At 32.8% G+C, this 13,047-nt stretch overlaps 1 protein-coding gene across 1 annotated transcript in view; it reads right to left on the bottom strand.

Annotated features, from left to right (window-relative positions):
* LOC115444885 overlaps window positions 1-10,755 on the bottom strand; it is a 28,460-nt gene extending 17,705 nt beyond the window's left edge. The window contains exons 1-3 of the mRNA XM_030170854.2: window positions 10,318-10,755; window positions 9,703-10,137; window positions 7,907-8,354 (exon numbers count right to left, since the gene is read on the bottom strand). The gene's annotated coding sequence lies outside the window, so the exon portion shown is untranslated. The remainder of the gene's footprint in view (window positions 1-7,906; window positions 8,355-9,702; window positions 10,138-10,317) is intronic.
* Between the last annotated feature and the right edge of the window lie 2,292 nt (window positions 10,756-13,047).

The following is a 13,047-nucleotide window of genomic DNA, read 5'->3' on the forward strand; positions in this document are numbered from 1 at the left end:
ATGGAAATATTACAATTATTTATCTTTAACACCAACGCGTGTTTCGGGTAAGAAATGCTCTACTTCTTCCTTCGTACTAATATTTTAAATGTGGAAGATTGTAAAGGTATTTAGATTTCGGGTGAAATTTTGCACACGAATAGACTATTTTCGGTTAACATGGCTACCTTTTACAGCCTCGCAATCCTACAAAGTGGGATTTTTATTCGAAATAAAAGATAATAATTGAATGATCACAGATAATGTTGATGCTTCCTCAACGTAGCTACATAATTATATATGTAGAGCTAAGAAAAGTGTGTACCATGTAGGTAAAAATATTCACTAATCAATAGGATTTGTGACTGCGAAATGCCAAATCTGACTATATCAATAAGTTTATGAGTCAAGTTGGTGTCCATTACATTACTATACTAGGCAAGGCTTACTAGATAACTTATATTTATCTTCTAGTAAGCAATTTGATCATAATACCAGTCAGAGCTCAATGAGCATAAATTATAAAACACGTGACGTAGGTCAAACTTTTAAAAGGTCACATCATTAGTGTCATTGTCGTCGCAAATTATTTATAGTGTGCGTATAGCATTCGGTAAAGAATTACGAGGATTTTTTCTAAAAATTTGACATTGAAGTCGATTATTACTGAAGTCAAATCACATTAAACCGTTAGTTGTGAATAAAATAGTTTTATTTTTTTATATTTCGCACTATACTAGACAGTTTTAAGATAATCTAGTTAGGAATGGAACGGTCTGCTGTGCTGGGCGAATGTCTGCTGGTTCTAAACTCAAGGCACACATCTCTGACTCATTGAAGTCTATGTTATATACGTATTAATAGATTTTCTACTTTATATTGTCATCCCGGGATAAAAAGTAGGCGATGCTTACTTTTTAGTCCATTCCAGGATCTAAAACTATCTCCGTAACAAATTTAATCGAAATCTGTTTAGCCGTGAAAGTGTAGCAGACAGACCGAGTTACCTTCGTAGTTGTGAGTAGCATTATTTAGTTGAGTCGCCAACTTCTCCACTGTGATTTGTAATTTGCATTAGTGGTAACTATTAGTAATATATTGCGCAGGTATTGAACGCATTGATAAAGTTAGGCGACACTACAATATAAAACTCTCTTCTGTTAGTATGATTTGTCAAAATTGGCGCAATATCTTGAACTTAAATACTTTCTACTATTTAATCATCGTTGTGTTAGTGTTAACACAGTTATTTTCGAGAACATAATATCGCGACGCGGCACCGTTGGTATAAGGTGAAGAACTTGTAATATTACTTAAAAAAAGTAATTTCAAAGAAAAGAACAATTTTATAAGCTCATAACGCAACTCTTGGTACTTTACAGTTCGACTCTGGCGTTATTCCACTCTAAATGGGTAAATGGTATTGAACCAGTACAGTGCGCAAAAATCTTGTAGGATTAAATAACTGACAGCATTGCAGATTAAATTACCAAACCATTGCCACACTGTTTACGAAATGATGTTAATATGTTCAACGTAAAAATAAAAAGTGTAATAATTACATATATTAGCGCATATGTAAGTAGTAATAATTATAAATACGATTTAACATAGAACAATTCTACTACTTTGAAAAGTGTTATGTAGAGATAATTATTTAAATGATAAGTTTTAGAATATAGGCGTTAATGTGAATTGGAATATTAAGCTTCAATGAGTCATCGCATCGGATCATTAGACTGAAGTCCAATTTAATTAAGTACATATCTAATAGTACATTTATAGCCACGTTGATTATATAAACTGACAAAGTTCGAGATACATCATTCTGAGAATTGCGTATACTACGGTATTTTTTATGTAGCCCGTGTCACTTTCCTTTTGCTCAGAAACCAATACACTCAAGATTTAACATTTATACTAAGCTGAGACAAGTGTGCAAGTGCCATATTAATTATTTGTATTCTGTATAGTGTAGGTAGTAGACCGTATTCAAACTTGAGTTCATTATATACAAATAAATAAGTGAACGGACGAAAGTGAAGTAAGCGTAATTGCATAAAACAGACAAAACGTTACATCACAGTAGTGTGTTATTTCTGTCGGTTTGTTTTAAAAAGAATGAAATATGTATTGTTTTGAGAAGTGTTTTAAAGAGAGCGTTGTTTAGCATTTGAATGTAGCCAATGGACGCGTTTCTGTCGCATATTATGTAAATCGCACTCAGCTGGCACTTTCTTTTATTTGCCACCACAATTAGCGTTCTATGTACTGAAGTGCGTTAGACGTGAAGTGTGAACAGTTTGACAAAAGTTGTTTAAGCAATAAGATACTTTTACCTTTATATATATATCTACCATGACGCATATTATAGATAGAGCAGACTTATATTAATAAACAAGGATGAGTTTTTAAAGTTTTAAATCTTTATGCTGCTGTGCGGTTGATATTATCGGTGGTCGATACAACAGTATAATAATACAGGTTAGAAATTGCTTTGTTGATCAAAGCGTAACTCACAATAGAAAGGAGAACTTTCATCGTCAGTCATCACTTAATGACTAAGTTCTTGCTGTAGACATTCTATTGACTATTGAGTGGACAGCATTAATCCGCTGAATTAGCTCGTTCATCCGTCACCACCATTCATGTGATATGAAAGGTTACGGTTAAGCAATCACGCCGAACAAAATAAGTGAGGTGCGAGTAACACTTCGGGTGGCGGGGAGGTGAGGTGGCGGGGCGGCGGCGGCGAGGGGCTGTGGAAGGGGCTTTATCAAGACTTTCACTTGGTTCCATCTTGTCACGACCTCGAGCCTGTTCGGGTTTGCTATAGCGTCATTGACATCCTCCTACTATAAGTTCAGTAATGTCTATCTACAATTTCCGCAAAAAGGTGCATTCAAAAATTCTTAGTATTAACTTATAAATTTAAGAGGTATAATATGTGTTATAACATATTATATTGAGATGTACAGTCAAGTTGCTTGAGGCCTAGAGTGCACCATTGCTCTTTCCTCATACACATCGTTAACCCTTCGCAGCAATTCGAAGATGATCTCAAAAAATGGGAGCAAGTCAACGTTAGCTATTCAAGTTAGTTCGTGATTGCTATACTATTATAACTGAGTGCGTGTAGACTGTAGACAATAAATAAAACTACATGGAGCGTAAAATTCCCAGCGATTATATTAACGAGCGGTCACTACACGCTGCGATAGATTGACATAGATAATGTTATTATGTACCGTCATGTTAAGTGTAATATCAGTAAATAACAATTTATATTATATACGTTAATATACTAAATAGCGTGTTTGCCTTAAAACCGCGGAAACATTAATTTCCAATAACGTACAAACGACATCAACGCGCTTTAATATATTAAGACAGCTTTATATTTATTTAAAAGTAATTAAGTATACTCAGCTCACATCTAAAACATAAATTAAATATGGCATGTAATGCTATTGATAAATATTTTTTTGAGACATAGGTTTTGTCACAGTCGATATGGCCATTACGTCAATATAGTTTTACTGAACCTGAATGGTCAGGTTCAGTAAAACTATATTGACGTAATGGCTCTACCACTGTACAAAAGAGAAGAGGACTGAATCTTGAATGACATGATTCATACCTAACGTATGACGTATGGAGAGGCTATGAGAAAATGTATATTAGAAAGCAATTTAGTTTCATTTTTTTTTATATATATTCATTTTAACGATAATTCAGAAAAAAGGTGTATCATTCTTAAGAGTACACATGTTGTTAATTAATATGTGTACTCTATTGTTCGTATACATAATAATAAGTTGTGTAGCAGTTTGGGTTCATAAAGTAATTTAATTTTATTCAGTAGTGCAGAAAACAGTTATCATGTCTACGCGTGTTTAGTAGGTTTAATTAAGCGGTTTACGATTATAAATATCTACGTCGAAACAATCAATCTTAATACATTATTATTAACTACTACTACAATACATGCAGTTGCCAGTTGCTTACATGCTTTCTCATGCTTCGTTGACAATTTAACGTTCATGTACTATTTGTTATTTTTAATGATATTTCTATTCATTTGTGTGATGACTTGAATTCTTCAACTCTTGACATAATAACCTACTTGTAAGTGCCTCTTACTTTTATAGCACAATAGTCGTGTTCGTATCAGTAATTGAATTTCTAGTAATAGAACTAAATGATTAGGTTTCGAAGAATTCGATCTAAGACTTTAGAAATTGGATACTGATTTTAGATTCACAGGCGTTTTTTTCTTATTTCAGATTAAATTTTAGTGCACATTAACAATTTATAGGTAGATAAATAAATCCTAGCAAGATAAAATAATATAACAGCAATATTATAACTGTTTTGTCGTTACCAGTGCATAGAAATCTGTTCTTTAATTATCTCTACAAGTCCGCCATGAAATGAAATGAGCAGTGAATGTTAACTATTAACAATAAAATACTAAGCAAACTACATATGCTGTTAACTATACAATAATATATAGGTATGCCAAATATTTAAAATTTTCGGCTTTTAAAAGTATTTGTCACTTGGCCTTACTTCAGCTGTAAATATTTAAATATTTATTAGTTATCAAAAGTAAGTTGAGCTGACATTGACTCATGTGCCTGCCTGATGAAAACCAAAGTACGTTTCATAAATTCAATTTACTAGATATTACTTCTACTCTTACTAATATATAAATGCAAATTTTTGGGAAAATGTTTGGATGTTTGTTAGAAGTAAAGTAGTAACTGTTAAATAGATTTGTGTCGCACACAGATAGACCATATCCTGGATAAACACATAGGGTATACTTATTAACCCGAGAAATTGCTCCCATGGGAAATACTTGAATTTGAATCTGATTTTTCAATATATGGCGCTGGTGATGTATCGATCGCTATTGTAATTAAGAGAGTTTGGTAGCAGCAAAGGCTTTTCCCACGAGCGAAGCCTCGAGCAGCACCTAGTTGTATAATAATTTCAAAATGCATAATCGCAGAAACAGTGGCATGATACAGGCGATAGCAATCTCTAACAAATTTATAAATGAATTCTTTATTAGGCTATAATACTTCAAAATGCCTATATTATCTCGTTTAATGTCAAAATGACTCGTTTAATGATTGTCGTCCATATATTATATATAGAAATATATTTTTTTTGTGGAACAAATCCGTTGGCTGCACAATTGACCAACCTCTTATTTTAAAATTTAGGATATTGGAACCCAAATAGAACCAAACCACAAGGAAGACAATCCTTGGTCCGTTACCTCGCCAGCACAATGCTATACTTTCGTAAATTCTACCTTATTGATAAATATATCACGCGTCGCATGTTTCGTCACTGTCGGCATTTGGTGAACGGCACTACCAATTGTTTTACGCGAGGCATATGAATGTCTCAGTCTTTTTTAGGCCACGTTATTGAGCTGGACAGCAAGAAAATACACAATTATCATTGTAAACAAAATATATGACTGTATGTGAAAATGGGCTGATTGTTAATGCAACTTAAATCTTGTTTTTGCCCTTTTAATTGGATTAAAATTACGGTTAATACGAATGTTCTGGAATTTATTGTGTATTGTAACATACATGTTTAGTATTGTTGTAGTTTTTATTGAGTGGGAATGGGTTGGTGTTAAAAACCATGTGTCAGTACATACCAATTGGTTACACCAGCTATTTAACAGTAGCGAGGTATACAGTTTCAGATAATGTCTTCTGTCTATAATGTGATTTTTTTACTAACTTTGGACGTTACTATGTAATACATACATGTGAAAAGGTTTCCCGAAATAGAATTATCACTTTTCCAGGAGGAAAAGTGGCCTTATTTAATGCGTTCAGTGTTTTCTAACTTTATTTTAAACAAATATCCTAACATTTTCTCAATTTTTCTTTCCGCGCTAAATAAGATTCCGGATAAAGTCCGCTAACAAAAAAAAAGAAAAGTATTTTAGTATATAATTTTAAACAGTTTGTAAAAATGTAAATTTTAAACCATTTATTGTTTAAGATTTGTTAGTAGAAATGTATATTTATTATCTAATATATGAAGAAGATAATATCATTTCATCCATGATTCTTGTCTTTAATATTATTATTGCATATTACAACAGGTAGGCAACGGAACTAAACGTATTGGTAGAGCAACAAGTTTTATATTCGCAGTCAATTCAAATATTTTTCAACTTTCATCATTATTATTTGCATTTCGTATGCTTTCTTTTTTGCATATTAACATGGTTTTACTTATTACTATTGACACATAATTCTACATTGAAAATATTTCAGAAGGAAAGTATAAAATTAAATATTGTGAATTTATTTATGAGAAAAAACGTTTTATTAGTGAAGTAACTGTGTTAATACAAATCTGTTAAGGTCATGCGTTCGATAAAAAAATGGAGCAACCAAAAACTGATTTATAGTAGAGCTAAATACATTATTACTAGGAATTGGATTAGTATTCAATACTACAGGCGTCCAATAATGTTATGGGACAGAAAATATCTGAAATTAGTTGCATTTCCGTTGTAGATATAATTGGAAGTTTGAACAAATATCACAAAAGTGATTAATAATAATAATTTCCAAAGTAATAATTGTGTCGACTGATGATAGATATACGCTATTATGTAGAAAGAGTCTACTCTATTTTCCATCAGGACAAGTGGTATCATTTTGCTTGTATGAAGAAATAACAAAGTAGTTAGTATAGCAATTTACATCAAATATTTTTAAGAATATGGAACGAATTAACTTCCAGTTCGCCGCTTTAACTAAAAGTACTCGCCGCATTTAAACTGCGTTTTCTCTCTTGCATAATAGTTCCATCTAAAAACGACAACAGCGCACCTGCTTAATTTGAATTTTAACAACTTCGGATAACAATTATAAATAACTAATATATTTTCGGTAGTCTCAAAGCGGTTAGCTTGACTATAGCCAGTGAATGATATGGAAATATTTTTCTAGAGCATTCCCGTTCAGTAGTTTGGTAGTTTATTTATAAATGTTTTAATTTAATAAAATTAGAGTAGGTACCTGTAAGCAACATAAAAATAATAATTTGAGAAAAAAATAATATCAATTTATATAACCAAAAACATGGATGTTATTTCATTAGGTACCTACTATTTTGCAGATCGTGTATGAAATAGGCGATTGATAGCTACACAGGTATACCTATAGTATACATCGTTATATAATGATAATATGATTAAAACGATTAACCATGTTAGATTATAGAATGCATAATTAAATATCTACGTAGTATTAGAATGATCATAGATAAAAATTAGCACTTATTTCCCTTTACCGTTATAGTCACTAAAAAGGTATGAATAAGAATATTAATGTTATGTGTCAAAAGTATTATTTTTAATTTATTTTTTTTGTGATATCCTCACTATTACGTAAGTGGCAAATAATGTGGAAGTGACACAAAGAACTGTTATGAGTAGGAGGAAAAATGTATTAAAATAAACTAAAGGTCGAACATAATATCTGTATTTCGATCATAATCGTTAGGCCATAATAAGAACAAACAAGTCGAGGGCGCGCACTAGTGCAATTCTAGTAATCCTCTTCCGCTTTTCCGCTTAGTTTCCGCATTTACGTGTGGCGTGACCTGTTACTACTTGCAATTTCATGCAAGATATTTGTTGCTTGTCGCTTGCAAGTGTAATAAAATATAGCTGAATTTACCATATATCAGCTTTCTTAGATATTATAATAATTATTGATGTTAATAATCACCTCAAGCAGTATGTAACACATTTGCCTCAATGTCTATCTATGTTCTTATTTATAATTAATTATGTAATAAATTAAAAAAAAACAACATTTTAATAAATTGCACATTAAGTATAAAAAAAAATAATTAGAAACATTAAACAAACCTCACAGTTAGTGGATCGCCACCGGTGCGCGTAAACACTCGTGTTTTTACGTTTATTCCACAGGACAAACAGTTAATACAACTTTCTATGTCTTTTATAACAACACAAACACAACGTTCGCTTTGAATCGAACGATTCACACCGGTATAACAATTTAGTATTGAATAATAAGTTCGTAATAATTTGTCGAGCTGTTATACGTAGTGACGCGCGGTCAGTCCTACGTCGAGTTTACGACTGCATTTGCGCGCCAAGAGAAATCTGAGAGAAATGTGTACGCGCTGTCTGCCCCCGCGCCGTGTTGACTTGGCGTTACATCAATGCTCCTGTTGCTGATATTGTTTGCTAAGATACCTTTTTGTTAATTAATAGGAGGCATTAACAGTTGCAGCACTTCCGCTTTCCGCTGGCTAGGTCCGCGTAACTTCGGACGTAAGCTGCGCCGTAACTACGGAAGAATACGGTTACGTTAACTTTTATGTATTTATTAACCGTACTTCAAGTGTGTAAAACAGTTTGAACTGCTAATTTATAACATTATGATATATATCTGTTACGCAGAATAATCAAGCTTATTATGTGAGTGTAATCTGTACAAGTTTAGTAACCTTAATTTTAGTTACGCAATGGTGCCTGGTTTATGTTAGCTGAATTGAATAGTTTTTATGACATGTAATTAATATGAATTTATACAAACAAAGACGAATTGAAGTAAGATAAAAATTTAAAGTACAAATGCAGAAAATAAACAAAAACCGAGAGTTTTTTCCTGTTTCCTGCGTCATGTTATATTATAGTGAAAGGCTTTTTTTTGGGGTTGGATTCGCAGTTTAAGTGCCTATTTTATTATCTAGTTTATATTCTCATTATTTCTCAGAGTTCACATAAAATTACCGTGGTCCTCTCCCTTGCCTCTAACTTACTTCCGATTCTTATGTTTGGCTTTCGGACTTAATTTAATAAATACTTACTAAACTAATACCCAACGCATAATTTACGCAATGCGATCATTTTTGTTAAGGGATGTTTTACTTTTATGAAAAACGAGAACACAATTCATTCGTATTAATGCAACGTGAAATTTATAACGCGCACAAATACTCTCACAATATTATGTGTAATTTGAAAGCGATTTATACTGTTGTTTATTACCGCTATTCAGAACATGATTACTCAGACATATCATGAACACAATAGCTGATGTTCTCGTAAAATCAACTGCACAATTGCTGTTCCTAGAGAAAATATAAAAAAGCTAGCTATTGCATGAACAAAAGTGCGAGCTTTCTTTAAGGACGAGTTGTAATTTAATGTGTCTCTGCGACGCGGCAGCTGCAACGAGCTGTGGCAGATCTGCATCATTGCGCAACCACTTTCACCGTCCTTCGCGAGTCGCGACCCGCTGCCTACACACGTAAACGTGACGTTCCGGACCTCGCTTCAAAAGTCCATGTCCTAATTTATAAGTACAGTAAAGTAAATAAACATGAAAATAATACCCATTTATTGATTTATTCCCTTATTTCGTGTTTACGACTAGTATGATGAATTATAATTTGGTGTTAAATCACACAGTTACAAGTGAAACCATATACCCAGACTTCAATGTTAATTTCCTACCTAGTCAAACTATGAAGTTAAACCAATATAATACTTGTTCTTTCCTAAAATTTGTATATAGGAAATGCTTCAAGTATCGATGTACGTAGGTATATCAATACTTAATGTATAAATATTAATAGGTTTGTCGAGATTTGAGTTGTGGTTGTAGTTATAATAGGTAAAAGATTACGTACCTGTAATATGTAATTTATCATAGATGTTTTTGACTGTTTAACAACTGGCTTTTTTCCGTAGGGCTGTCTTGGAAGAGTGAGTGGCCAGACTGGTGAGCACGAGCGTAGGCTTTAGGACCATTGCCGCAGTGCCACCTGTCTGGTCATTGGCTTGACAGGCACTACAGTATGCCAGTTTTCCGACTGACGCAGATCTTGACCTTTCATGCATTCTTCGGTTTGTTTCGAAAAATACAAGTCCTTTGCAAGCCATTATAGTGGCAACTGCTCAAAAGACAGCGCCCAAAACACGATCAATAAGAATCGTACCACGCACGTAGAAACAGGCCACCGGGGGTTCTATTCGGTATGCCGTCATAAAATTGGTAGAGACCCGAACCAGAGGTCATTTAGGTGACACCTGGTTCAGGGGGCCGGTGTGCCTGACGACTTTTCCTGGAGAACAAATAAAAAAACAAGGATGTGGTGAGTTACGTAACGTAAATGAAACTGTTTTTTTATTACACCAGCCGATAGGGGAATTCTATTCCATTTACTGCTTAATATTACGTATATCTAATACATTGATGTTAGAGTAAAAAGGTATAAATACGTCATAAACAGTCGGATACTTACTGGTTAAAATTGAGGTAATTATCACAGAGAGCCGTAGTGACACGTACACTAAAGGATTATAGCACCTAAAATGTTTACCCAAAGTCCGGTGTAGCTGAAAAAAAGCCAAGTATCGTCAGGTTATTAGCAGTATCTAGGTCCATTCGAATACAATGTGTCACGTCGAAGTGTGTTCGAATAATTTTGAAATGTCACAAAACAACCAGAAATGCCGTCCATTGTCCTGCGTGCTCCTTCACACCCAAAAAGAGTTATAATATATATGTTCACACATCTATATTGCAGTGTTTTACAAAATATTAAGCCTTTGTCTTTGTCTCAGATATTGCATAAGTTTTGGTAGCCCAAATTTACGAGGTGTTTACATGTAATATTCTTTTTCTAATATTATGTAACTTGAAGCGTGGGCAATGGAACACATTTTCATAGCACAAAGAAGCAAGTGCGTCAGCTGATTTTATAAATACTTAACCTCCACTGACCATAAACATCATGATTCCAACTATTATGAGTTATCGAACTTTAAGGGAAGAAATAGTGAAAGATAAGGGATGGGATAGAAGTAAAGGCTAAAATCTAACTCTCCATGAGTAAACCAGGCGCAAGCTAAGCACGTTAGTTTTATGTAAGATACTGGTACCTACAAAATAAGGAAAAGAGGGTATTTATTACATTGGTTGAGCAGGCCCATATATGCTGTAGGCAGATGTGTCTACAGCCTATTTCTGCCACTTTGATACACACCCTATAAGTACTAGCCTTTAAAACATAAATGGATTTATGAATGCTGAACTATTAGTTGAGTGATAAATTATGCGAAATATAAGGCAAGAATAAACAGCTGTGTTGTAATTAGGTACTGCATTGACTATAACGTTGTGGTAAGAGTAGAGACGTGACGCATTCCGTTATGCTACTTTAACGATTATAGCCTGTCTATATTTGTTGTTAGTGTATGTTTGGAACGAGGAAGTGGAAAGTTGGACATGCAGTTACGTTGACAAGGTACTTGAAAATATACAATAAGTATAAAAACCTCCATATAACAATCAACATATCAATTTGGTATGAGTGATCAGCTTTACAGAATTGTTGTTTTGTCATAAATATAAATGGTTCTTAATATCAAAATATTATATTACTAGCCTTTGCTTGCGGCTTTGCCTGCGTGAAGAGTTTTCCGGGATAAAAATCCTGCTATATATTTTCTCGGGATAGAAAGTAGCCTATAACCTTCCCAGGGTCTTAAAAGGAACTTACACAATATATATATATATATATATATATATATATATATATATATATATGTACGTATGTATATATATTTTGTGTGTACATGTATATGTATGAGTTAGTGTACACATATATACATAAAAACAAAAAAAAAATCATAATAAAAAACAGAAAAAAAATATATACAAATACAGTAGATATAATTTAACTTTAGAAGTTTAATCGGTGATTAACTGATTAATTGTTTCGTCTAACTGGCCCAGTTACGATGTAGACTGTTATTCCGAGTTATTGGAATATTACCGCCGCGCTACCTCGGGTGGGTATCCCTACACAAAATTACCCACCAAAATACTATTGGATTTGCACAAAATGTGATTCTGCTGTTTGTAATTGTATTTGTAGTGTATTTAAATCGACGGGTGTTATGAATAATTCTTGATGTTGATTTAACAAAATGTACCACCACCATACCATTCATGTCTATGAAATTATTATTTGTAAATTTAATTATCATTGTTGTTAATTGTTACGTGTCATTGTAATAGTATGCAATCTTTATAAAATGCTCGCCTGTATAGAATAACTATGTTAAGTAGTTTTCTCAGTAAGTGATTTATTTATAATCTTATGAGAAATAAATGATTCTTAAACCTTAAACCTTAAATATCTCTATACTATTTCATTAAAATCCGTGCAGGAGATTTGGAGAAATCGATATCATAGGGACAGACTTAAGGGATTTTGTTTCATAGTATGTATCATTTAACAATGCCCAAATATGTGAACGACGTTATCTTAAAGTAAAAGGAAGTACCAACATAGCACAAACAGATGACTTCAACCGGATTTTCGGACACGTAACGTAATGAGAGACAATTTCACAATCTCCGGTTTCGGATTTGTCTGACTAATGTGCAGAGCACGCAATAAATAAAAGAAACATCTACTTACCTAAGTAAGTAATAAATTGGACACCTGTTATATTATTTCATACAATAAAACATACTACAGCAATTTACTCTTCGTTAACTTATGTTAAATTTGGTCTACGTAAGTAAGGTCAGTCGGGGGAAGTGCGCCATAAAATTTTCATAGCTGGATTCAATGCAAAATAATTTATTTTTGTGCTGACTTAAGAATGTAATTTTATTAATTTAAGTATATTTGGTATTTTGTGATAACAACCTATAGCCATTCAAGGAAATCGGACCATAAATTAATAATATTTTGCTCAAAGTAAAAAAAATTTTAGATTTTTTTTATATATAATTTTTTGGCTATGTTAGAATTTTGTGTGCGGATATGTTAGAATAAATAAATGGTAGCCCTAATATAAAATCTATTTTATTTCTAAAAACTAAAAAAAAACACAAAAATGTAGGAATTAACAATTTGAATGCGTTATAACTCAATTACTTAGAATTTGGCCTTATGACATTTGATATGTTTTAGCTGCATTATATCCAGATAATGTGCCTGATCGAACAGTTGCAA

Source organism: Manduca sexta, chromosome 26 (genome assembly GCF_014839805.1).
Source record: "Manduca sexta isolate Smith_Timp_Sample1 chromosome 26, JHU_Msex_v1.0, whole genome shotgun sequence".
NCBI classification, from domain to species: Eukaryota; Metazoa; Arthropoda; class Insecta; order Lepidoptera; family Sphingidae; genus Manduca; species Manduca sexta.